This window comes from Danio rerio, chromosome 9 (assembly GCF_049306965.1).
Source record: "Danio rerio strain Tuebingen ecotype United States chromosome 9, GRCz12tu, whole genome shotgun sequence".
NCBI classification, from domain to species: Eukaryota; Metazoa; Chordata; class Actinopteri; order Cypriniformes; family Danionidae; genus Danio; species Danio rerio.
In genome coordinates this window covers 28,212,341-28,239,248 of record NC_133184.1, presented here as the reverse complement: position 1 = coordinate 28,239,248, position 26,908 = coordinate 28,212,341, and the positions used below count along the sequence as shown (strand labels likewise).

The 26,908-nt window shown below is 36.1% G+C and overlaps 1 protein-coding gene across 7 annotated transcripts in view; it reads right to left on the bottom strand.

Moving 5' to 3' along the window:
* The window catches only part of LOC141376138 (uncharacterized), a 1,104,960-nt gene that overhangs the window by 625,144 nt on the left and 452,908 nt on the right, over positions 1-26,908 (bottom strand). For all 7 annotated transcript variants that reach the window (XR_012385415.1, XR_012385414.1, XR_012385418.1 and 4 more), the window contains one exon: positions 5,957-6,107. The gene's annotated coding sequence lies outside the window, so the exon portion shown is untranslated. The remainder of the gene's footprint in view (positions 1-5,956; positions 6,108-26,908) is intronic.

Below are 26,908 nucleotides of genomic sequence, written 5' to 3'. Positions count from 1 at the left end.
AAATGTCAGATATTTAGAGATTATTAGCCTTATTATAGTTTTGTTTCTATTGAAAAAAGCTTGTTTAATTGACATTTCATGGGATATAATTGTAATATGTTTACATTTGGTTTACAATACAATTTATAATACATTTTTGCAACAAATATTTTTTTTCTGTAGTAATTTTCATTATTTAGTGGACTGTATAAATGATACCTTTTTAAGAGTTCACCCTTAGCTGATGATTGATAATAAAGCATATTTGGCATGCTGTCCCGGGAGAAAGCCCAGAGCTCAAAAGTTCCTCGAGCCCGGGGGTCCCTCTCTTTTGAAGGGTGAAAAGGGAGTTCGAGCTCGAGTGAATCTCGAGAATTCCCCTGTTATGAGTAACAAATATGAAAGAGCTTGCTTATAGTGCCAATATGGTTTGTTCAATTCATCTGTCACATCTCTTTGGACTGCAGGAAAAAAGCGGGGAACCTGGGGGAACCTACACGAGCAAGGTGGAGACATGTGAACTCCATACAGAAACTTCTTATAAATCAATGATGTTCTTGCTGTGAGACAAACGTTGCTAACCACTGGGCCTCTATGCCGCCCTGTCTAGAAAGGAAGAAGGAGTAGGAATGGGAGAAGAGGTTCTTCAAAACAAAGATACTGAAGTAAGAAATTCTGGTTATTTATAATGAGTAAGAAAGTGACTGATTGGTGGATCGTCCTATTAGCTAATGCTGGACCAGCCATGTTTAATCATAAGCACGTGCTCCTCTCGAACTTAGTTTATACATAAACCACACACGTGTGTACACCACCTTTCAGTAAGTGCTGTCAATGCAGTGTTGCCAGATATTTAAAAAAATGCAATTACTGGAAAATGTATCGAAAATAAGTAATATCAAATAATCTATTTTGCATATAAACTCCAAGTTTGCTCTTTTTAGTTTATTAATGATCAAATTACTTTATTAATGTTAAAGTGTTAGTTTTTAAAACAAGTTTAAAAACTTATAATGACTAAATCTTGCAACATTGACAAGCAGAGGTTGCTCTCATGGCCTCTACAGCTCCTTTTCACTCTGACAGCTGCTGTAAGTCAAGGACATGAATTTATTCAGTGTTATTCATATTTATTCAGCTGTACTTTAAATATTTTTTTTTTTTTTTTTGCAAAACTTCGTGTTATATCTGAAAAAAATAGGGGCTAATAATTTTGTTCTTAAAAGTGTTTAAACATTTTTAAGCTTTTATTGTAGATTAAATAAAACAAAAGAGACTTTCTCCAGAAGAAATAAATATTATCAGACATACTTTTGATTTTTTTTTTTTTTTTTTTGTGAAAGTATAACTTATTCCTCTAATCTGAAGAAGTGCACTTGTAACAGGTGCGAGATGCTGTGGCCTTTAGTGTCCTTGTTAGTGTGCCCACTTCCCATTCCAGAATGGCCTATTCAAATCCCTCTCAAGACTAGGCCAAATGTGGAAGCAGAACCAAATCATGATGCTGAACCACACAAACTGTACAACTGGTTGCATTACATGTTGGATGGTCTCTTAGTGGTCCCTCTACTGTCAGTCTGAAGAATTAGTAGAATAACTTGTCTTGCTGAGTTACTAATAGACTACTACTAATGTCTGCTAGGAGTCTGTCAAAAAAGAGCTAGCAAAGCGTTGGCAGATTTTAAGCATAGCTTAATACTCTAATGACTGTTGACATTAAACTGTTATACTAGCATTTCAAATCTGTATAAAAATAAATAAATAAATAAATAAATAAATAAATAAATAAAAAACGCCTGATGCAGTTATAAGCTGAAGAAAAAAATCCTAGTTAGTATTAAATAAGTGTTAGTATTGAATTGGTGTTGTTGCCATTAAATCAATTAGGTGCATGCTTAAAAAAAATAAATAAATAATAATTATCGATAATTAAGTGATGCACTGAATAAGAAAGTACATAATTTTGTAGTAAATAATATGAAATGTATATATACATTTTAATAACACTGATCTTTGGTTTTTGTTTTTTGTTTATGGTTACAACCACGATTTGCAGCATTCGTACAAAGATAGGAACATTTGTTGTTCTTATTAAACTCATCTCTCACAAATAATATGCCAAACACCACAGCCACATTCTATGAGAAGTGACATTTATGACAGAGCTAATGCAAGTGTGTGCCAGTCAAGTCTAATCGAATTTGACCGAAAACAGTTTTACAGGAAGTGGTTCTGGACCACCACCGATTAAATTATATCAGTACAGCCTAAATGAGCCATGATATGTACTGTAATAATTGAACAGTAAACAGAATTTACATCAGAAATGCTCAATAGTGTACTGTACATAGATAGGGAGTAAATTATTTCTGCACTGGGATGTTTTGTGTTTTAATTGTGGACAAAAAGAAAATGATCAAGAGATCATATGACGTTTACTACATCAAATGTATATTAAACAAAACACATAAAAAGTTAATACAAACATAATCAAAAATAAATTTCTGTCATAAATAATGCCTGCGTCTTCTGAAACCATGTGTCTATTTACAGTTTGGTTGGTTGGGGGGTTTCCAATAAACCAATCAATCATTCATTTTTCTTTAGCTTGGCCTCTTTATTCATCAGGGGTTGCCACAGCAGAATGAACCGCCAACTTATCCAGCATATGTTTTACACAGAGGATGTCCTTCCAGCTGCAACCCAGTACTGGGAAACATCCAAAAACACTCACTCACACATACACCACAATCAATTTAGTTTATTCAATTCACTTATAGCGCATGTCTTTGGACTGTGGAGGAAATCAGAGGAAACCCACGCAAACACAGGGAAAACATGTAAACTCTACACAGAAATGCCAACTGTCCCAGCCAGGACTCAAACTAGAGACCTTCTTGCTGTGAAGTGACAGTGCTAACTACTGAGCCACTGTGTCACCAATCAATCAATCAATCAATCAATCAATCAATCAATCCAGTCGATTGCAGTTATTTAAAAGCACAAGGGTTTAGAATTGGGGGTGAGTAAATAATGACAGCATTTTTATATTTGAGTGAACTTCTCTAACTGTGCAGGGAGTTGCTTGTTAAGAGGAAAGGCTTAATACCAATTTCAGTGATTTGCAGTGTTGATAAGCAATCGATCCATCAATTAGTCTGCTTCCTCTGTTCCCAGCCCTCTGCTTGATCTAATGTCAACAGGAAATACCATGTGTGATGTAGTCGATGAGAACATCACATATGCACCGAACTCCACCGAGATAGAGATCTAGACAGAAATCACAGGGTGGTAACCCAGACCCACACGACACTGCCCTCTTAATGACAACTCCGGAACAATGGGAAATGATTCATGATGAGAAAAATAGTGACGAAAATAGTTACCTCTGTAATCTAAATGCAAGTCATTTATTTTATTTTAAATAATTCATCCCAATTATTATGTTTGCTAATTTTTGAAAGCAGACACCTATAGATAATATATAGGTTGATAATTATGTAAGTTGATATAGGTTTTTCCAAGTTGATTTAAAACAAATATATCCATCCATCCATCCGTCCGTCCGTCCGTCCGTCCGTCCGTCCGTCCGTCCGTCCGTCCGTCCGTCCGTCCGTCCGTCTGTCTGTCTGTCTATCTATCTATCTATCTATCTATCTATCTATCAATCATGGAAGACATCTGAACATAGTGAAAATATTATCATCAAACCTACAAAACTACAGAAAACATAGTGGCTGCAAAGATCATCTTTCTTTTCTTTTCTTTCCTCCTAGTCCAGCCAGTGGTCCGTTCTTCATAAGTGGTTGACACAATTATCTGGATTTGGTAATTGACGATTTGACATGATCCAGGAACACATCCATGAATTTTTGTCATAGCAACAGTTCTGGTAGCTCAAACCTGCTCGGGAGCAGGTTTCATATAAACAGTATTAGATTGGGTCTTCTGAAGCAAAAGTAATACTGAAAGCATGTATCGATTACTGATATTTTCTTACAGTAGTAAACTTTAGCTTATGTACACTTGGGAAATGTATATATAAATTTACAATTTGTAATAACTAATAATATTTAATATTAAATAATTACTTAAATCTATGTTAATGTTAATGTATGTTAATGTATATATATTGCAATCTAGTACAAAAACAGGATGGTTCTCCCTAATGGGATAAAGAGAACATTTATTATTATGGACTTTTTAGATAATGAGTACTATTTTAAGGTACACACCCAGCTTTACAATTTGTATAAGATAATGGACAGGCACAATAATCAACTGTTTTTTTTTTTTTTTTTTTGTTTTTTTGATTGATTGTTTGTTTGTTTGTAAAGAAATAATAATTTATTCAGTCATGCACATTTTGACAGCTTATATGCCAGTGATTTGACACTTTGCAAAAGTTGCAGACGTCTTTACCAATATCAAAATGGCTTTTTTATGCAATAATAATTAAAAATCCTTACACAGATTAAGAAACTTGAATGGGTCTAGGCTACTGCTACTATAATAAAGAAAATCTGATAAAAAATGTTAAACTAAATAAATTTCCACATACTCTTAACACACAAAAGTGTAAAGCCTGCAGCTCCCAACAAATGTGGAAAGTTATTGCATCATATTTATTAAACCAACAACTACGAATTTACAACAACAACAACTATTTATTAAACCAACAACTACGAATTTCATATAATTGTGCTCACATGAATAAATTAATATTAATTAAGTGATGCCATTATGCTGCTGTGCTGTCAGCCAATCATTGCATTGCTGATCATGATTTCCAGAATCGATAGATCAGTCCTTCACAACACATACAGCAATCCCAGATCAATTCATCCAGACATTTTATTCTGATTTGCAAACTTGTTTGAAGAACAAAATTAGCCAGAGATCAGTTATCAAGATTAAAAGATCCAAGATTTGCCAAATCATCTTAAATCATTTAGGGGAGGTAAAATGAATAGACCCCTGGATTTGAACCAGCAATCTTCTTGCCATGAGGCATACCATAATAACCATTTTGATCAAAATTGTAAATCTAATTTACTATTTTTATACAGTGAACCATTCATACATTTCACAAAAATCTTTTCTTCCATCTAGCAAAATAATAATAATAATAATAATAATAATAATAATTAGATAAAAATAACACCTACAAAGTGTGTGTATGTTTGTTTGATATGTCACACCATGTAAAAGACACCAAACTCTCATGTCCAGTTGCAGACATCTGAAGTCAACAGAAGTAAATTGAACTGATAGTTTTCCTATTGGGCCAATAACGTTAAAAAGAAGCATTGGCCATCATCAATATGGACACCGATACATAAGGCAAGCTTACTATTTTGAACCCCTCTGACTTTCACTGAAAAAAAGCAAAGATTCTATATTTTTTCTTTTCAGAATGGAGAAAATCTACTGAAGAGTTTATACAGAAAAGGAACAACAGTAATTGTCCTTGGAAAAAAGACAAAAAGAAAGACCTGACTTTGAGAATATAAAAGTATGCATTGTAATGTTCATTAAAGCAGTAGACAAAACACACACAGAAAGAAAATTGATGACTGAACGCATGCACAACGTATCGTATTCTTCTGCATCTGTTTAGGACTTGTGTTTTCATTCTGTCAGCGAAAACAATGGTGCAGAAACAGACCCATATGAAAACGACAGCTATATTTACCCAGCGTTCTATCATATAGACACACGGCACATTCCTCAGCAGTGCTTTTGTCATAGCTGGCACACATATCAGCGGCACAGACTGTTTTCTCAAACTTGGGGAAAAGAGAGAGGAAACAAAGTACAACTGAAAACAATGGCATTTTAGAAAAAGAGAGAGAGAGAGAGAGAGAGAGAGAGAGATGAAGGGCTGGGGTTTGAGGGAGTGATGTAGATTTGGACAGGAGGGAGAGGAAGGTGTTTAGCTGTGCTCCTGCAGATAAGCGGTGATTAAAGAGCCTACCGAAACACGGCGTGTGTCGGCGCAGTCAAACTTGCTCTTCTGTCTTCATTGGCCTTAATGGCTTCACTCGGGTCTCGGTGGGAAAGTGATGCCGTTTCAACATGAAACTCCAGATGTTCTAATCTGAAACTCTCTCCTGGCCTGAGAAAACCTGAGGGAGGAAACAAAAAAAAGCAGATCGTCAGAAAACTAATGATGGCGTGTCAGAACACAGCTGCGACCCGTGAACTCTTAATTGCTTAACTCTTTCCTATTCGCCCCACCTCAATTACCCTGGCAAATTGCACATGATTGAATGAGTGAAGCTCACAAACAAGCAAAAAAAAAAGGGGGAGAAAAAAAGCTTCTTTTTTTATTCTGCCTCATCATCGCACTTCCTTCCGATTATTTTCACTTGCTCTCGACTAGATTGGGAATGATGTGTTTGAAGTAGTCTTGCTGAAGGCTGAGGCAGCTGTTCTGAGGTGGCAGAAATTCTTACCACACACATGCACACATTTATGTGTGCAGGCTCTCATTTATGCATAAATCACAGTCTTGGGCCAAGGTACATTACATTACTTTTAAACCCTCATAATGTTTAAAAAAATTATAGAATTTTTTAAATCATAAGCTGGGGGTTTGTGTTTTTTCATATAAAATAGTCATAATATATTAGACTAATTATTAAATTTAGTGAATGGAACAATGTTTTGACGCTTACCAGATTCATATTTCTGCATTCCAATTAATGAAAAACAGATGACAAATGAGATACATACACTATGAAAATATACAGTTTTATGAAAATTTTAAGAACACTTAATTTGAGATAGGCTAGTATTAATAGCACTGAAAGAATGTAATTTAAATGTATTGGTTTGAATGTGCAGTATAATTTATAAAAACAAGCCAAATTTGTAAAGCTACATTCATTCATTTATTTTACAGAGTTACTGGAAAACATTCATACACCCTCATTCACACACATACAGTACACTCCAGCCTATTAAATGTATTCAATTCACGAATAGTGCATGTCTTTGGACTGTGGGGGAAACCGGAACTCCCGGAGGAAACCCACGCAAACACAGGGAGAACATGAATACTTCACACAGAAATGCCAACTGATTACCCTAACTAGCGATCTTCTTACTGTGAAGCAACAGTGCTAACCACTGAGAACCGTGTCAACCTGAAAGCTTCATATTTATTTTAAAAAAGGAGGAAAAGTCATTTAATTATTCAAAAAAGAATAATTGGCTTGCATAAATGTTACATTTTACATTTTAAAAAGTGATACAGCAGGACGGACAAACACAAAAGGAAGATGTGGAAAACGAAAAAAAACATCATTTTGAAATATATTATTAAAATGATAAACAATTTCGCAAAGATGTTGCATTAGATAATGATTATTAACATTTATCTATCACTAAATTAAAATAATTAATAATAATAAGTGCATTTTTATCGGTTTTGTAATGCAGTGTAATTTAGCTGTCATGATCACCAACGATCTATCCTTGGATCGTTGGAGAGCATTCATATTTACATGGACTACAACCCTGTCTCATATGAACTACAAGTCCTGTCTTCATGATGGGTTTTCCTTGTTTTGTCCTGCCGTGTTAGATCCTAGCCTTGTTTTACTCCTGTCTGCTGCCTACTTTCTTACCACTTGCCTGTTATTTGTCTATGACTCTGGATTTGCCTGCATACATCTGTTTGCTCCTTATTGTGACCGTTGCTTGCCTGACCATTCTTATTAAACCTGCGTTTGGATCCGCACTCCTTAGTCAGTGTACCACTTCACATAACATTAGCCTACTAAATTTCACTAGTGATCATAGATTTCTACATTTTACTTTCAGACTAATGACAAAATCGCAATGGGATAGTTTGCTCAAAAATTAAAGTTCTGACTGTGCTCACTGAAAAAAAAAAAAAGAAAATCACGAGTGTGAAATTATGTGGGAGTTAGCAAATGGTGACAAAGTTTTCATTTTTGAGTGAACTCATCTGTTAGGTAATTGTTCACATACAAAAAAAGCATGCCTTCCCCATGTGAAGTATAAAAGAAATGAATCAATAAATCTTAATAGGTTAAAGCCATAAAAAATAAACAAACCAAATACACGCTTGCCCTAAAATAAAGAACACAAAGAGTTGAAACTCTTTCTGCATTAAATAAACCCTGAAAAACAGAAGTCATGGCTGTGCAAACAAACGTTTGGCTAGAGATATGGCCTGATGAAAGATAAGAGTGTTTCAAGTTCACGCCGGGTTTCAGGCTGTTTGTTTCTTTGAATCGGAGTCTGACAGAAAGGAATGGATGACTGGAGTCTTGGCACGAGAACAAGTCATGTTCTAAAGATAAATCTGAATTAGCCAGCAGCATAGGGGAGATAATATAAATCTTTTTATTGCATTTGTTACTTGTTTGTGCGATGTTTCATATAATATTACCACAAACTTCTTTGGATAATCTGTCGTTGCTACTGTCAATAGATTTCTCCAAGTCTCTGCTATGTCTGCAGTTAAACAAGCAGTTAATAATAAGTGACTCCCATTTTAACCTATTTTTTGCCCTGTCAACAGTATTTCTATGCAAGCCACAGAACACTGACCAACAGATGCAGATGTTTCTTCCCTGATTGATTCAGTGTTGTTGATTAAATCTGTTGAATCAACGATTCAGTGACTCACTCATAAAGACACTAGCTGCATACCGAATGGCATACTATACACTATGCACTTATGCATTTACACTCTCAACAGTATAGCATATGCATGTAGTGTCGTCCTAAATGGAACGCTAATGTTTGTTTTACCAAGCGGAAATTCAAACCATTTGACATTTGCCATATTTGTGAAATAAATGACCAAACTACCAAATAATAACTGCCATGAGTATAAGAGCATTTACCATGGGGAGGCAGTATAATCACTCTTGTAGGAGAATTTTGCTTTCACATTCCAATATTTAAAATGTAATCCAACATCAGTGCCCGAAAGCTCTGCCCCTTCCGCTATGTAAGCAAAGTGCCGTTAAGTGTCCAACACTTACTTTTTTGTTAGTTTTACTGTTGAATAAGTGCATCATGCTGGTAATTAAAGTGCATTTATTCTTTTAGCGTTTTCAGTGTGAACAAACTACTTCAGGGGTGTCCAAACTCGGTCCTCCTGGAGGGCCGATGTCCAGACAAATTTAGCTCCAACTTGCTTCAACACACTTGCCAGGAAGTTTGTATCCAGCAAATCAAGAGCTTGATTAGCTGGTTCAGGTGTGTGAAGCTAAAATCTCCAGGACACCAGCCCTCCAGGACCGAGTTTGGACATCCCTGCAAGTATGTGATTTGGGTTGCACCTATTGTTTCATGGGCTACCTAAATAAGTCAGCGTTTTGGTATGAGTGAAATTATCTAGTGATTCAATGTTTTACTCAAAAGTAATTACTTGTATACTTTCAGAATGCATGTGGATGATTTGGTTTAATGTACATTACTTATTCATGAATTCATTTAGTTGCCACCACCTACTTATTTAACTACATGTACATGCAATGTGATCTAATAGTGACTCCACCCAACCACATACATAAATGCAGAGACAATGCTGTGTGCATCCAAGTTACAATGACAACACTAATATGTTATGAACAATAATCCAACATAACTAAAATTAAATTCAAAATGCTAATCATATTTTTAGCTGGTTAATTTTCATCACATTTATAGTGTATTTAGTGGCTATCACAACTAACACAAGACTACAGGAGTGACGTCCATATTGCTGACTTCAGATGAAACTCAAAGTCATCCATTCATTTTCCTTCGACTTATTTTTTTTAGGGATCGCCACAGCGGAATAAACCACCAACTATTTCGGCATATGTTTTACGCAGTAGATGCCCTTCCAGCTGCAACTCAGTACTGGAAAACACCCATACACTCTAACATTCACACATGCACTCACACACTATGTACAATTTAGTTCATCCAATTCACATATAGTACATGTCTTTGGACTGTGGGTGAAACCGAAGCATCCAGAGGAAAACCCACGCGAACACTGGAAAAACATGCAAACTCCACAGAGAAATGCCAACTGGCCTATTTATTAGGTATATAATTCCATATTGTATATCCTTAAGTATATTTATTAATTCCATATAAAGCCCATATAGGTACAAATAACCAATTTAATGTACAACTCTTTTCTATAATGATTTATATCTCTAAATTTAATAGAATGACCAAACATAAAATAAAAACACTTCATACGAGAGAAGTGGTTATTCCTCAAAGTCAGAGGATTGCATTTCAATTATGATACATGTCTGTAGAGATTGCTGTCTGCTGATAGAAATGAATATTCCTGGTGGCACATGAGGCTTCAGACAGACTGTCTGGATGAGGGGATTTGTCACAGATCTTTTCACACACCTTTCTGAAAAGCAGTTCAGAGGAAAGGTAAAGAAGCTCAGACAAAGAAAGGAGGCAGGAAAAAAAGATGGTGAAGAGTCTGTGAGTTGCGGAAAGAAGTGTTTCAAGTGGCAGAGAGAGAGGCAAAAAGAGAGACGGCGAGAGATAGGGGAAGGTGGATACAGATACTAATAGCTATGTGACTCCCCTGACGGCTCAGTGGTGCTAATCCCTGTTAGTCCACAAACTGATACTGCAGCTGAGTGTCCACACACACACATAAAGCTTGCACAATGCTTTCTGAACCAGCTTACATGTGTGTGATTGACAGCTCTGGCTCTTCCTGGTTCCCTTGTGTTGTCATTTACTTTGGCCGTCTAGAGCTCGAGCAGACATCATCCTTTATACAGACCTGGAGATGAACTCATCCCTCTATTCTTGCACCGCTCTTTCTATATAGGCAGCATCATCTCTCTCTCCCCGCACAGACAACTTTTTTCAACTCCTTTTGGCATCTTGTGAATTGTGCAGCTTAAGGCCCCTTCTCTCAAACACACACACACACTCACACACATTCAGAAGCCAAAACACAGGTAGAGAACAGAGAACAGCATTAAGAAAGAAGGAGAGGTATATATGAGGGATATGGTGTGAGCTGTTTCAAAGCAAAGCATCCAAATAGCATCTGAAAGATTTTCCCTCTCCCAAAAATAAATTTTTTGGTCAGATTTTATTTTGATGGGCCATTTGTTGAATTTAAGTTTCATTGCATCTACTAGTCAACTAATTCTCATTAGACTATAAGTAGACTGTTAGGTTGGGGTTAGGGTTAGTGTACGTTGACATGTACTTGCAAAGTTTCTTATAATTAGTCAAATGTCTGTTAAAGGAGCATATCAACAGATATTAAGCAGATAGTCTATTAAAACTGAAATGGACCATCAAAATAAAGTGTTACCCATTTTCTTATTTAAAAAGGTATGTCATGTCAAATATGTATATATTATTACAGCTTTTTATACTTTTATATGTTGAGGTATAAAGTGAAATTAAAAATTATGGCTCAGAGATAATGATATAAAAAGAAAAAAATGTGTACATTAATTATTAGTAATTAATTATACTACCTACAATTTGTATGTAATTTGACTGTACACCATCACACATCTATCCTAAACCCTTGATTTTTATTTGTTAGGTGTGATATTCAACAAAAAAAAAAAAAAGAAAAATCTTTTAAAAGGTGAATGAAATAATAATAATAATAATAAAAATAATAATAATAATAATAATCATCATCATCATCGTATAACAACAATAATAATAATAATAATAAAACGCAAAAATATTTTTCATTGCTTTGTTCGTTCAATAAATAATTTCTGTGTCAATATTATAAACAGACAATTAACTTTTGTGTCTGTTCATTTATTCATTCAGTGAGGCTCAAATAAATAATAATAATAATAATAATAATAATAATATTAATAATGATGATGATGATAATACTAATAATAATAGTAATAATGTTAATAATAATAATAATAATAATAATAATAATAATAATAATAATAATAATAATTTAAATCGCTTTGTTAGTTCATTAATTAATTTCTTTGTCAATATCAACAGAAAATTTACTTTTGTGTTTGTTCTTTAATTCATTCGTTGAGGTCATGTAGAAATATTAGGATAATATAATTAAAAATAAAATAAAAATAATAAAAAATAAAATAAAATAATTAGTATTCCTTTAAGCAGCCAAAACATGGACCAAACATAAGCTGCTTTAATCAGCTCAGGGAACATTTGAATATGAATAATGTTGCATTTTTATTCAGCATTTATTTTATTCAAGGGTTTGTGTGCTTATTAGAATATCAAATTACGATCTAAGCAACATGCAAAACGCAACTCTACTGGAATCAGCTGTGAGCTTCATCATTTATCAGTTCTCATGAGGAGTGCTAATGATCTGCCTGAGAATCCATTATGAGAATCACTCCCTATGTAGAGCATTTCAAATGACTCACTTATGAGTTTTCATTTAAGTTAGAATGCTGTCATAGAAGGGTTTTGGAACAGATCTATACAGAGCAATATCTCGCTCTGCCACCCACCGACTATCCAGCAGAGACTGTACAAAGCATGACACTGAAGCAGACTTCCAAATCGCAGCTGAATGTTTATGCGTCATATGTCTATTCTTCATTTTTTCATTCTCTCTTTCATGTGATTATGGCTGATTTTCCTCCCACCCTTGGGATTAAGCGCCTCAGTATTAATAAAGATGTGTAAATGCAACTCAATTCACAAAAAAAGAGAATGCAACAGGGCATATAGAAGATTGCAGACAGCACCAACAGAGAATCTGTAAGGGTGTGAGTCAAACTTTTAATGGGATTTTGCTTTTCTGGAATGTTCCTCTGTTCACAAAGAGATAGCTGGTAATTCACTCTACAAAAACAGACAAATAGAGAGATGTCCTAATTCCTTTTTTGCATGTTTTCACACTTTTGTGTTTCAGATCAGCAAATAAATGTAAACATTGTTCAACAATAACACAAGATATAATAAACAGATATCGCAGTTTTGAAATAAAGGTTTTGGAAATAATGTGTTTAACCATATACCTACGGCAATAACTGATTGGGTCACCCTTAATGAAGCCTCTTAGGGCGTACGTACACTATGTACAGTTGCCTTGAACCGGGCCAAAACATGCTTGTCCCCCCTCCTGTCTACCCCGACGGCCCGCACTCATATTACATTCAGGCCTGGGCACACTTACGTCATCGATGATGCAGTGGTCAGAAGCGCTCTCGCTCAGCACAGTAGAGATTTCTCTAGTTATATCGTTTAAGTTGTTTAAAATGTAGTGACGCTGTCAAATATTTCACCGAACAGATCAGCCACTTTTGACGCTCATAAACAATCATAAAGTCCTTGTGCTGCAGGAATTATGAGGTTTGCTTTCGTGCAGTGTGAGGTTTGCGTCTTTAATAATCTACGAAAGTTTGCGGTCATTGAACAGTAAGAATGATTAATAAATACATATCAAACAGTCCCTTAAAAGTCACGTCTCGCTTTCAGTTTCGGGCTTTGGCGCGTTTTGCACTCACACATAAGCGTATCGCGCCGAAGCACAAATGAACCGCGCACTGGTACACCTCTTCCAACCGGGCCAGGGCCGGCCAAGTGAACCGTGCCTGAGCCCAATTCAGAGCACTCACACTTCTCAAACGATCCGGTAACTGGGCCTGGGCACGGTTCGGATAGCATAGTGTGAGTAGGCCCTTTGATAACGTGTCTGTTACAGCACTGTGGATGGAATTTGGCCCACTTATCTTTGCAGAATTGTTGTAAATAGTTTTTGAACATTAACTCCCTTTTTAAGGTCATATCACAGCATCTAAACTGGATTCATGTCAGGACTTTGACTAGGCCACTCCAATGTCTTCATTTTGTTTTATCTCAGCTTTCCAGAAACGGATTGTTAGTGTGCTTTAGATCATTGTCCTGCTGCAAAACCCCAGTTCGCTTCAGCTTGTGGTCACTATAACAAATGGCCGAACATTCCTTTAGGATATTTTGGTACCCAGCAAAATTCAAGGGTCTATCACACCAAATCTTTCAGTTTCTAAAGCAGCAAAACAGCCCCTAAACATTACACTCTATTAGTCCACCAAGTATTTTAAAGTCTTGGGGATCATCAAGAGCCTTTGGGGTTTTTTTATTATTCAATCTAATTTATATTGTGTTATACTGATGAACATCATACAAAGAACAATGGACAAAGTATGTCATTTGAATTTTACAGTATAATAATAGTTATTTAATCATATTTAAAAAAAAAAAAAAAAACAATATATCTAGATAATAGGGTTGGGCATCTAAGCTATAATGCCGATCCGATACGCATCTCGATACAAAGAATACGATCCGATATATTAGCGATACATTTGTGACATATTGCGATGCAACACGATACGATTCACACCCATATCACGATACGATGCGATATTTCAGCACTAACTTATTAGATCAAGTTTATGAGATGATGTGAAAGAGGATGCTGTGCCATTGAATGAGTTTGATTATTTATTAACCAAGCAAAACCAAGACTTTTTTACAAACTGGCTCTTCTCTCAGAGCCAGAGTGTCAGTTTACAGTAGAGGGCCATTTTAGAACATATAGCACATATTATTTAAGTATTTTCAAGATAAACAGAATGTATAAGTGCAATATATATTAAAAAATATATATATATTTGCACTCTTTCAACATAAATAAATTTAGCATTGCACAACAAGAATTGTGATTTAACTTTTCAACTATGAAAACAAGTTTTACAAATATATATTTTGCCACTGATTATTCAAAACTTAAGGTTGTGAACTAGCAGTGTTATGCTGCTTTGAAACATCACTGTCACTGTAAACAACAGGCTAATAAAAATATAACAAACCAGCAATCTTCTTGCTGTGAGGTGGTCAAACTACCCACTGTGCCACCGTGACACCCAATTATTTTTATCATTATTATTATTAATATTATTATTATTATTATTATTAAATAAAAATTAACAGGAGGAGGTTTTTAAAACCTTCGTTCTCCGTGACACTAGGCTGAATATCTTTGCAGATGAACAATGCAATGGCATTCGTTATTGGCGTAGAGCGAGCAGAACTGTTGCGCATGGAAAAAAAATAACTTGCAATGCTTTTCTCACCACTTTTGGAGCTGGTTGAAGCAGTGCGAAAGCCGGGGATGCAGAAACACTAGAAGATGCTTTCACAACAACACCGTGGCGCCGCTTCAAGTGAGATATCAGATTAGTCGTACTGCCCGCGTATTTTACAGATGCGCGGCACATTTTGCAAATTGCATCTGTCCTGTCATGTCGTCCATCCTTAAATCCATAATGTTGCTTGCCATACTTTAGATTTAAAACTCAGTGGGGAATAAAATGTTTGTTTTGCTTCTCGCGCTTTCTGAGGGCGCACCACTAGCTTCATCCGCACACCTGATACACTGAGTTGTAGTGTGAGTGTACACATCCGCAAATCCGTTGCTAAGGCTTACTTTATGTAGGTCGATTAAATTATGCGCCAAAAACAGGTTGACAACACTTGTTAATAAATAAAAAATACATTCTATATTAAAAATAAAAGCTGTATCTCGGAAAAATCGATGCATCTCGCAAAAACCGATGCATCTCGATTTGCTTCCAAAATTTCATTCATCCTCTGCTGCTCAACCGATGCACTCGCATCGTGCACGCGCATGACCGCGTATCGATACATATCGGTTAATCTTCCCATCCCTACTAGATAAGCATTTTTAGTAAAGGCTAATTCAGAATGCAAGAAGTTGGCAACAAGAGACAAAGTTAAACACTTTTTGTTCAATCGATTAGTTAAATAAAAAATAATAAAAAAATAAAATAAAATAATAAAATAAAATAAAAACACTGGAAGTATGGAAGAAAATTCAGAAAGAAAGCTAAAAACATGCAGAGTCAAAAGTAACAGTACTTTGTGTATACTACATCTGGGTTTATGAGATTGAAAACATCCGCCTTGTTGTCTTTGTTATGTGACCTAACTTGTGCCACTGTTTTTGACTAATGTTGAAACGGACATTAATCTGTCAGAAAACATGTTAGGGCAAAAAACATGTCCAAATATCTATCTACAGTGTGAAATCACATATTTGTAAGATAATATTTTAGGTGTTCATGTTTTCCAATTCTCGTTAGCAGTTAAAGAGACATGAACCGAAATGGCTCGAGGTGTTCTTGAAAGGTAAAACTGGTCTTTAATTACACTACCATTGTAAATTATAATCAAATACATAATTATATGATCAAATATAATCGAATTTAGTAATAAAATTTTCATGATGATTCAAAAGAATCATATCAACTTGTGCAAAATAGCCATCCAATGTCAATTTTAAGACTGATGTGCTTTTATGAGCATTTGTTTTTTTCTAGATAATAAACAACACATTTGGAAGCCACGGTTAAAGAAGCTTTCAGATTTTTGTATTGTTGAGGATGTTGTTGTATCACAATGAGCCAACTGGGCTTCGAGAGATGTAGCTATTAATGTGTTCATTCAGTTCTGTTGATATAAAACATTGATTCAGTCACACAAAACAACTGCTTTGTGTTGCTCAGTGAAAACAACTCTTAACTTCACCTTTGTTTTATTTGAATATACTTTTGTAACTACCAGTATTTTGTGTATATCCAATATTAACTAAAACCAAAACTCCCTCTTGACATTTCTCAGAATATTGCCACAACTGTGACTATCTATCCACTCTTGCTATTTGGCTATAATATTGACCGATCTAATTTCACCAAAAAGGAGTAAAATGCTTCAAAATATTCAGTTAATTTACTAGTTCATAAAAATGAACTGCTTCTTTCAAATCAATCTGACATCTTAAGCTGTTATAGCGAGTGTTTGATTTTTGTAAGCACTTTATTCTGTATTTGTGGTCTAGAGTAAAAGAGCGCAATTGTGAAGAGAGATCACTGACACACTCCCACAAACCCAAATTACAGGCAGTCAAGACTCATCATAGCAAATACAGAAAGAAGAATGAGAACGAACCACTTCAACCAGAGGAAAGTGTTGCCATAACACATACTTCATCAAATACTCGCAGACTGAACAAAATTAATGGTGCTTTTCTGACCAAACATACGCATTCATACAGTAAACCAAAGCAGTAATCGCCAACAATCATATATTCATAGTCAATAAATATAGATTATGCAAAGTGCTGGGGGCTTAAAGGCACAAAGCACACATCAAGACATAGTTTAACTGAACATCTGAAACATCTCAGTCCTCTAATAGCATGCAGCATGAGCAAAGGTTTTACAGACCTATGCCCCACATTCTTTGAATATAAACATTTCCCCGAAGACGTTCTTTTAGAAGAGAAAGGCTGGGATCTGAAGACAGCAGAACAAAGCGATCAACACTCTGAAGAACGAGGCGAGTGAATCTGACAATCCTAAGGTGAATTTGAAAGCTGTACTTAAATGATGTAACAGATTTGGTGGTTGACATCACAAGTGGATCAGGCGGAGATATGGACAAGGGTTGTCAAAAAAGAAACTCCTTGTGAATTTGAACTGGTGTGAAAGGTGTTTCATCGGTTGGTCTCTTCTTGGAATTTGCAGTTTTACAGAATCTCACATTATAAAGGAGCAAGACTGGCACACAATAAAATATTAGAGACTATGGGCTCTATTTTTTAGTTTTGCTACTTTAAAGACGGAAAAATAAGGTTTGGGCCATGGCGCACAGTCTAACAGGGTTTTGCTTATTCTCTTAATGAGTTATGGGTGTGCTTTAAGCATAACTTGCCTTAAACAAATTAAACAATTAAACAATTGATCTCCCATTCTTTAAGAGTCAGTTTCGTCGCACCATGGCCCATTAGCTATTGACATGGCAGACTTTTTTACGTGGAAAAGCTAAGCTTTACTAGCGAGAAAACAGTTAAACACCATCTGCAGCGCAAGGATAAAGAATGAGTCTCTTCCATTCGACCTCTTTGCTTTCCTTTTACTCTTTACTTTACTTCTTTAGATTTATGGATAAGGAAATGATGTTGTATGCACTCCACTTAAGACATTCATTAGCCTACATATTTAATTAGGTTTGTTAATTCAGTTCTAATTTACAGCAATCGAATAAATGAACAATAACAACAAATTGTGGAAGTAATAGCCTAACACATGTCCTATGCCACATATGGTCCAATACGGGAAAAATTAGGGTTGCACTTGTCTGAAAATTGCAACATTTTGCGCCAAACACATCTTGCTCCTTATTGCGCTGGGTGTATGATAGGGCCCTATAAGTTAAAGTTCCAATAGGAAATCTTGAAAAAATGCTAATGTTAGTCAGACAGCACTAAGAGTACATCCCACCCTGGAAATTGCCATGCAAAACCAAGCTTCCTGGATACAAAAATGAGTAATGAGTGTGTGAATGAGAGTATATGTTTGTTTCCCAGTGATGGCTTGCAGCTGGAAGGGTATTCGCTACGTAAAACATATGCTGGATAAGTTGCCGGTTCATTCCGCTGTGGCGAACCCTAATAAATTAAAGGAATAAGCCAATAAGAAAATGAATAATTGAATGAATACATTCAGACTACTTAATTAGACCGATTGGACCATTTAAATTTGGATCATTACATTAATGATTGCTATCAGCATGTGAAGTTTCAACCAGCACAATCAAAACATGTTTCTGAAGATTATAAGTAATTCCACCTTTACATCAGAAACCATCACTTCAGTTTCTTATGGCCAGACGTTTTACTTTGCGATGCAATAACTCCATAAAACCAGCCAATCAGGTTACATTTGTCAAGAAAGCTGTTGTTGTTATGTGCTTATGAATCAGATAGTGAGTCTAAACAAGGACTCTTTGTTTTACATTTTGTAAATCATTGGAAACGCAGGTTTGTTGCTTATGTCTCAGCCTAAGAATGAATCAGTTTTGTTGATTTACTGACATGAATCACACACATGGAGATGGATGAGGGAAACAAAGGGAGGGAGAACACACAGTGGTTGCATTAGATCCAGGAAACTGCCAGGGAACTTTTGGAATCAATCTCTGTCAGTTCAAATGAATTCTCGTCCAAGATGGCAAAGATGGATTACGTGTTGGCAGCAGCGTGACAACAGAGCATTACTGATCGAACACACACACACACACACACACACACACACACACACACACACACACACACACACACACACACACACACACACACACACAAACATACACAAACATACACGCACCCACTCCTTTGTGGTTAGAGGTTTCCATTTACTGCTATTTATTTTATATACTCCTAATGTAATACCTTTGGTTGATGATACTATATAAAAAAATTAGAGGTTCAAGCATGAATCGCTGAAACCCTATTGTTTTTGTTTAGATTATTATTATTATTATTATTATCATTATTATTATCATAATAGTTTTTATAGTTTTTGGTATAATATGTTATAGTAATTTGGTAGTCAGAATCATTAGCCCCCCTGAATTATTAACATTTCTGTTTTTTTCCCCCCATAATTTCTGTTTAACGAAGAGAAGATTTTTCCAATATATTTCTAAACATAATAATTTTAATAACTAATTTTATAATAACTGACTTATTTTATCTTCGTCATGATGACAGTAAATAATATTTTTAAGATATTTTCCAAGACACTTCTATACATCTTAAAGAGACATTTAAAGGCTTAACTAGGTTAATTAGGTTAACTAAGCAGGTTAGTGTAATTAGGCAAGTCATTGTATAATGATGATTCGTTTTGTAAACTATCAAAAAATATATATAGCTTAAAGGGGCTAAAAATATTGTCCTTAAAATGGCTTGTAAAAAAAATAAAACTGCTTTTATTCTAGCCAAAATAAAACAAATAAGACTTTCTCCAGAATAAAAAATATTATTAGACATACTGTGAAAATTTCCGTGCTCTGTTAAACATCATTCAAATATTTTAAAAAGAAAAAAGCAATCAAAGGGGGGCTATTAATTGAAGTAATTATGGTGAGGAAGTCCTAGTGAGAACCTCAGAGATGCATTTATTTTACTTATGCGTGTTTAACTATTTAATGCAAAGAAATCATAAACTTCCACTGTTTTTGTGTGAAGCGAACTATAATGACTACACATTAACCCGAACCCTATGTCTAACACAACATGCTTTTAAAAGATCATTTTTTACTACAGAGTGCATCCCTAAAGGGAGGCTCTGTCAGGTTTAGTTAACAATTTTCTCCACGAAATATGGCAAAGTAAACACACACACACTAAAAGAAATTCAGCAAAGCCAAAAAGACCATTCCATTGTGTGCAAATGAGCTGACATTTCTCAGTGTGTGTGTGTGTGTGTGTGTGTGTGATCTCTCTAACTTGGCTCTTTGACTGCATCAACAGTCTCCTGATCTGGTTAATCACTCACTGCTCTCTGTCTTGTTTAAATAGGCAGACGACCAAAACCCTTACAACACTGACTGCAACTGTTGCTACAGGCTGCTGTTCCGGAGAAAGAGTGAGTGAAAGAGCAAGAGAGACTACCATTTTGAATGTTTATGCCATGTAATCAAAGTAAATGTGATATACAGTTTATATACCAAGCGGCAACATCCCGCTCTCCCTCATGAAGCCAATACAGAAGAAAGTGAAAGTGCAATTCATTGACTCGCCTTTGGGGGCTGACTCCAGAAGATCTATTGATGTTCACTGACTGCAATGCTAAATTGGCCAATTTTACAGCTGATAAAAACATGTTTACAGCCTGGTACAAAAGATGGTTTGGTTCATATACTGTAATATTACCCTTCATGACAACTGTGAGGGCGTGAATTTTTTATGATTCATCCGTTTCACTTATATTAAGTTATATTAAGTCTACGTAATGAAGCGTGTGGCCATTTGAGTGACAGCTAAGTCTCACTGGTCGCAGTCACGTCACCTTAGTTGATTCCGGCTGATTAGCCACTGAACACAACATATACATCTTATTTTTGTTTTGTTTCATGTGGCTTTACACAGTCAGTTGCCTTTTGGAATAATTTCCTACAATTATCAGATAATATGGCATGCTGTGTGTGCACTTAATTCTGCTCACAAACCATTCATGTGGCTTCCATTTACCAGGTGAGTGCAATTATATACTTATATACCATATCTATAGACGTATTTGTTTTATTTAAGATAAATTATAATTTATAATTCGTCACCTTAGAATTATAAGGTTCTATCTGACATTTTTGTCAAAATTGAGTTATTGACATATTTTTATTAGATGACAACATATTTACATTATGGGATTTTTTTGTTTGTTCACATTTGTTGTTTACATTTGTTGTTTACATTTTAAGACTTTTTATTTAAAAAACAAATGTTACACACATAATGTTTGCTATGGAATGCAAAAAGTTTTAAGCTCAATATCTCAAAATCATTTAGAATGCAGATAGAACCTAATTCCAAGGTGATAAATTTTCTTTAGAATTTGAATGCACTCCAGAATATGACAAATTGATTAGCTATAGGTTCTAGAACAGTCATCTGAAATGTCATAGAGCGCTATGCCTGGATTTCATAAATAGCTTTGCATTTACCAACACAGACTATATTTGAAGTATTTGGAAGTAATTCATGTTGTCCACCTGTGGAAAAACATGCTAAAAACAATGCTAATTGGCTCAATGTACTACAACTGTGTTTTTAAAAGACCAAACAAATGCTAGCAGGCATCTGTAGCTCCACTGATGCTCTGCCTCTTTGCCCTTTTTTGGTAAACCCCGGTCGGTGCGATGAAGCACAAACAAAATTGTGATGGTTGGCCATGCAAATTTGTGCTCTTCAGAAACCTATGGGTGATGTTACGATTACTACGTCCATATCTTTTACAATCTATGATATATACGCATTCTCTCACTTTCTGTACAAGGATGCCCTTCCAGTCGAATCTCCTATTCACACACTTCGGCCAATTTAGTTAATCCAGTTACTGCATGTACTACATATCTTTGGTTAATTGAATAAACTTAAATTGATAAAAAAGTGTGACTACTGGTTGAACAACCAATGAATGAAACATATGCCTGTGATGGGTGTAGGGCAGGAAAAGGAGTGAAGACTCAATTGCAGTAAAATGATGGGTTTTATCAACCTTTAAAATAAAAAAGGCAACAAAAACAACCCAAGACATGAGCACATGATAAATGAAAAAAAAAAACTTACTGTGCACTCAACAAGCACACCTTGACGAGAGCCCGGCCAAGGTGGCTCTCATACAAAAGACCCAGAAAACTCAATCCGAGCACAACATACTAGACAAGACAGGACTAGTATCTGGACACCGAAATGACAGAATCCTGACAATGCCAGAGTAATTAGTGGTTCATTCAACTGTGGCAATCCTTAAAAAAGTAGAGAATAAGCCAAAGGTGAGTGTGTGAGTGAGTGAGTGATTGTGTAGGGAGTCAACGGATCGTTCCAGAACCGAACAAGTCACAAACCATATTTTTCTTAAAAGATTGGTTGGTGCCTACATGTCTGAGCTTTGATTTCATTTTTAAGGCAATCCACAGGATGACTTGCCAGTCGCGATCACAACTGCGTGCTAATTAACTTTTACACCTTAAAACAATAAGAGGCTCTACAATCAAAAACCCACCAAACCGGTTTCTGAAAGTGCTTTTTGTTTCACGCCTGCGACCCACGTCTGAGGGGAATACGCATTCTAGGCTCACAAAGAAGCGATCACAAGCTTCCAAATTTTAAATGGACATACAGTAAAACTGTGTTTATTTGAGTAATGTATGTTTGCTTCATGTTTCTGTAGGTTTTTGTGTGGACATGTTCCATGTGTTTAACAAAACTGTTATGGATAGTTATTGAGTTATAGCCCTCAGTGACAAATGAAATCTACAGAATGTTTATGAAATACTTCATGTTCGGTATTGATTGAAAGCTAGGAAAGTTTCTAATGCATTGGTTTATATGAAAAAACCACACTATGAAAGGTGTATTTGTTATGAGACTTTATTTTAACAACTATGCTATCAAAGCAGCACCGACAAAATTTGCCAACCCGGCCTTCTAGAGGGTGGAATTGGGGTGTGACTCCACCCTGCACCTTCTCTGATTGGACAAGTATTGTGTAGACACAGCCTCTACAAAAGCCTATAAAACTTTGAACTAGGAAATTTCATCGTCGTCTGTCTTTTGCCGGTCATCTTTGCCAGTTGTCACCGCCGTCGCTGCCCGGACATCGCTCTTCTCGTGCCGTGGCCGTTACATCGCCTCACCGGAAGCCTCGTTACATCACGGAGCAGACCGCGACCTTTACTTGCTGCCGGCTCGACCCCCGATCTGCTTGTGCAACAACGAGCCATCGGGTCAACACATCCAAACTCTGAAACTGATCATAAATACAGGAACCCAGGAAGGACTTCGAACGCCACCTCGTCCAACATCCGTATCCCTAGCAACCGACTCCAAGCTTCCCTGAAAGTAAGGAAATCCCTCTTCACCGTCGAGGGAATTCCAGCACGTCATTGAAGTTGCTACGCTGACCAATCAGCTTCGCCGGGATTTCCCTTTGGACCAGCCGAGGAAACTAAAATTCCATCAGACGCAAGTAACACAAACAAGGTTTCTATCCATTGCTGAAACTGGTGTGAATTATATTTAAGTAGTAAAGAATAGCGAAATTCTCTGCTTTCATGGTTTCTCTCAGGTTGCAATGCTAAGAACGTAGCAAATGCTAGAAGTTGAATCTACTCAGTCATAACTCTCCTTAAACTGCTTGTGCGTGTGTTTATGTATGTGTGTTTGTTTGTTTTACGTAGATTAGTACTTTGTGTTATAGAGTAGCAATAAACTTTTGTTTCGTTTTTAGGTCAGTGTTGGTGTGTCGTGTGCTTTATAAGTTAATGCCTCAGCTTCAGATACTGCTACCTTGCTCATCAGATAATTAGATAATGTTTTTATATTGTTATTGTTGGTCACGTAATAATATAATACAGAATTGCTTTACACTAAATGTTCTATTTGCTGGACAAATACTTAAGTTAAGTGTAAGCTTTAAATAATTCTATGTGAATCATGTTCGAATCTTTGATTCGAATCCCCAAAGTTTAAACATGATTTAAATCAAAGAGCTGATTCTTACGATTGAGTGAGTACATATCTTTGGACTGTGTGGGAAAACGATGCACCCAAATAAAACAAATTCGAACATGGGAAGAACATTTCATTTTAGGGTACTTTCATGGTCTAAGCACTCAATTGCCTGGCCCAAACCCAAGTTCGATTGTCCCCCTTGCCACCTTCTCAGCTGGGTTGTGTTCACACCGTCTTTTTTTCCTTGATGTTTTGTGTACAGCTGTTGCTAGGTTAAAAGTAAAGCACCAAAATTATGACAAAGGCATATCACGTTCCTTCTGCCAGTCCCACTTGTCGCCAAGGTAGGTAATACACAGACATATACACACAAACAAACGTTATGAAAACTAAAATTTGTTGTCAACTTGGGGGGTTCACTTCTGTTATTTGGTGCGAATGCATTCACATCAGAAGTGAACTGCACCCAAGTTCGCGTGAACTGTACCCCAGACCACCTTAGGTGGACTCATGGTTCACAGGCATTCACACTAGTTAAAACATTTCATACTCTGGCGTCAAATGAACCTGGGTGCAGACCAAAAGTGCTAGTGTGAAACCTCCCTTATAGCAGGCTAACTCACTATTTTGAGTTTTTCTTTTTTCACATGCTTCTGACTTTTAAGTTCTGTGTCATTTTATTTAATTACTTGATGATTATTATCTCTTATTTAACATTTTGAACTATTGTACTCCATTATTATTATTTTTTTTTAAATTGCACTGTTGTGCCAATAAAAATGAGCACAGCAGTTCAGCAGCTAAGATTAAGTGAGAAGGTAGAAATGGTCATGTGAAACTAAATCTCGACTGTTTGGTGTATGGTGAAAAAAGGATTTTGGTTTTTCTGGGCCAGGAGGCATTTCTATGTGAAGTTTGTATGTTCTCTTCACATCTGTGTGGGCTTCTTTTGGGTGCTCTGGTTTCCCCCACAGTCCGAAGACATGAGGTATAGGTGAATTGAAAAACTAAAAGGGCATCCACTGCGTAAGACATATGCTGGATGAGTTGGTGGTTCATTCCGCTGTGGCGAGCCCAGATTAGTAAAAAGACTGAGCCAAAAAGAAAATGAATGAATGAAATTGTTCATAGTGTAAGAGTGTTTCCCAGCACTGGGGGTTGATGAGTTAGTATGCTGTCAGTGCTGTGTTGCAGGTGCAGTGGCCAAGAGTAACAAGTAGTTCCATTCTGCTGTAGCAATTGCTAATAAATCAGGGAGTATGCAGAAGGAAAGTGAGTGTAATATATATATATATATATATATATATATATATATATATATATATGACCCCTTTAAAATTGTATAATGATGGACATGATTAATCCTCTGTGATTGCTCAGCTAATTTCTTCCGAGAACAGCTCAGATCAGCTGTTTGTCTGCTCTGGAAGTCTGTTTGTCAAACCAGCTGTCTTTCTCTCCTCAAGCTGCCAAGAAAACAAATGATTACACACAGTCACGCATGTACAGCTATCATTATGGGGACTTCCCATAAACATGATTTTCATACGGTGACGCAGTGGCGCAGTAGGTAGTGTTGTCGCCTCACAAGAAGGTTGCTGGTTCGAGCCTCGGCTTGGTCAGTTGGCATTTCAGTGTGGAGTTTGCAAGTTGTCCCTGCATTCATGTGGGTTTCCTCTGGGTGTTCCGGTTTCCCCTACAGTACAAAGATATGCGGCACAGGTGAATTGGATAGGCTAAATTGTGCGTAGTATATGTGAGTGAATGAGTGTGTATGGATGGGTTTCCCAAAGATGGGTTGCAGCTGGAAGGGCATCTGCTGCGTAAAACATGTGCTGGATAAGTTAGCGGTTCATTCCGCTGTGGCGACCATGGATTAATAAAGGGACTAAGCCAAAAAGAAAATGAATGAATAAATGATTTTCATACAATACATGCTTTATATCCTCACACAACAACCCTAAAATACATCTTCAGGAAACATTCATTTTTACATTTTTGAAATGTGTGATTTATAAACTGATTTAATCATGAGGAACAAAGAAAAAAAACTCCCCACAAGGTCAAAGTTTTGTGGTTTTGGTTCAGTTAGGCCCACTCGCAATTCCCAAGGGGTAAGAAACTTTCCCAGAATACACCAGCCACACACAGCAGCATAGCTTCAATTCAGTTCAGCTTTTATTTGTATAGCGCTTTACAATGTAGATTGTGTCAAAGCAGCTTCACATAAATGGTCATAGTAACTGGAACAGTGTGGTTCAGTAACTGGAACAGTGTGGTTCAGGTTTTAGTGTTTAAGTTCAGTTCAGTTTAGCTCAGTTCAGTGTGATTTAATCATTACTGAGAGTTCAAACACTGAAGAGCAAATTCATCAATGCGTAGCTCTACCAATCCTGAACCATGCTTCACCCATATATAAGGAGATCCACAATTTAGTATTTTTTGTCATTATTACGAATTTTTACAACAAACAAGCATATGTTGTAATATATTTATAACCACATTCGTGATTTACCATCATGCTTTTAAAAAACCCAGCTAAAATAAAAACACTAAATTTCGCTATCGATAATCCATAATATTAACTCCAGTATAGCAGTCCCACAACATTCTGACATGGCCACAGTGTAAATGCACAATACAGTTACAACCTTATTGCCACATTATATCATTATGATGACATAATATATGCCTTCAGTGATTTCCTGAAGAAAAAAAAAAAAAAAAAAACACAACTGAAATAACTGCAGCAGTCACCGTCATCAATCTCATATTAAGCAAGAGATTGCAATGACATTATGATGTGTGCAGGTGCTGTAGTGCAGTCCCATTTCTTAGGGGTACATT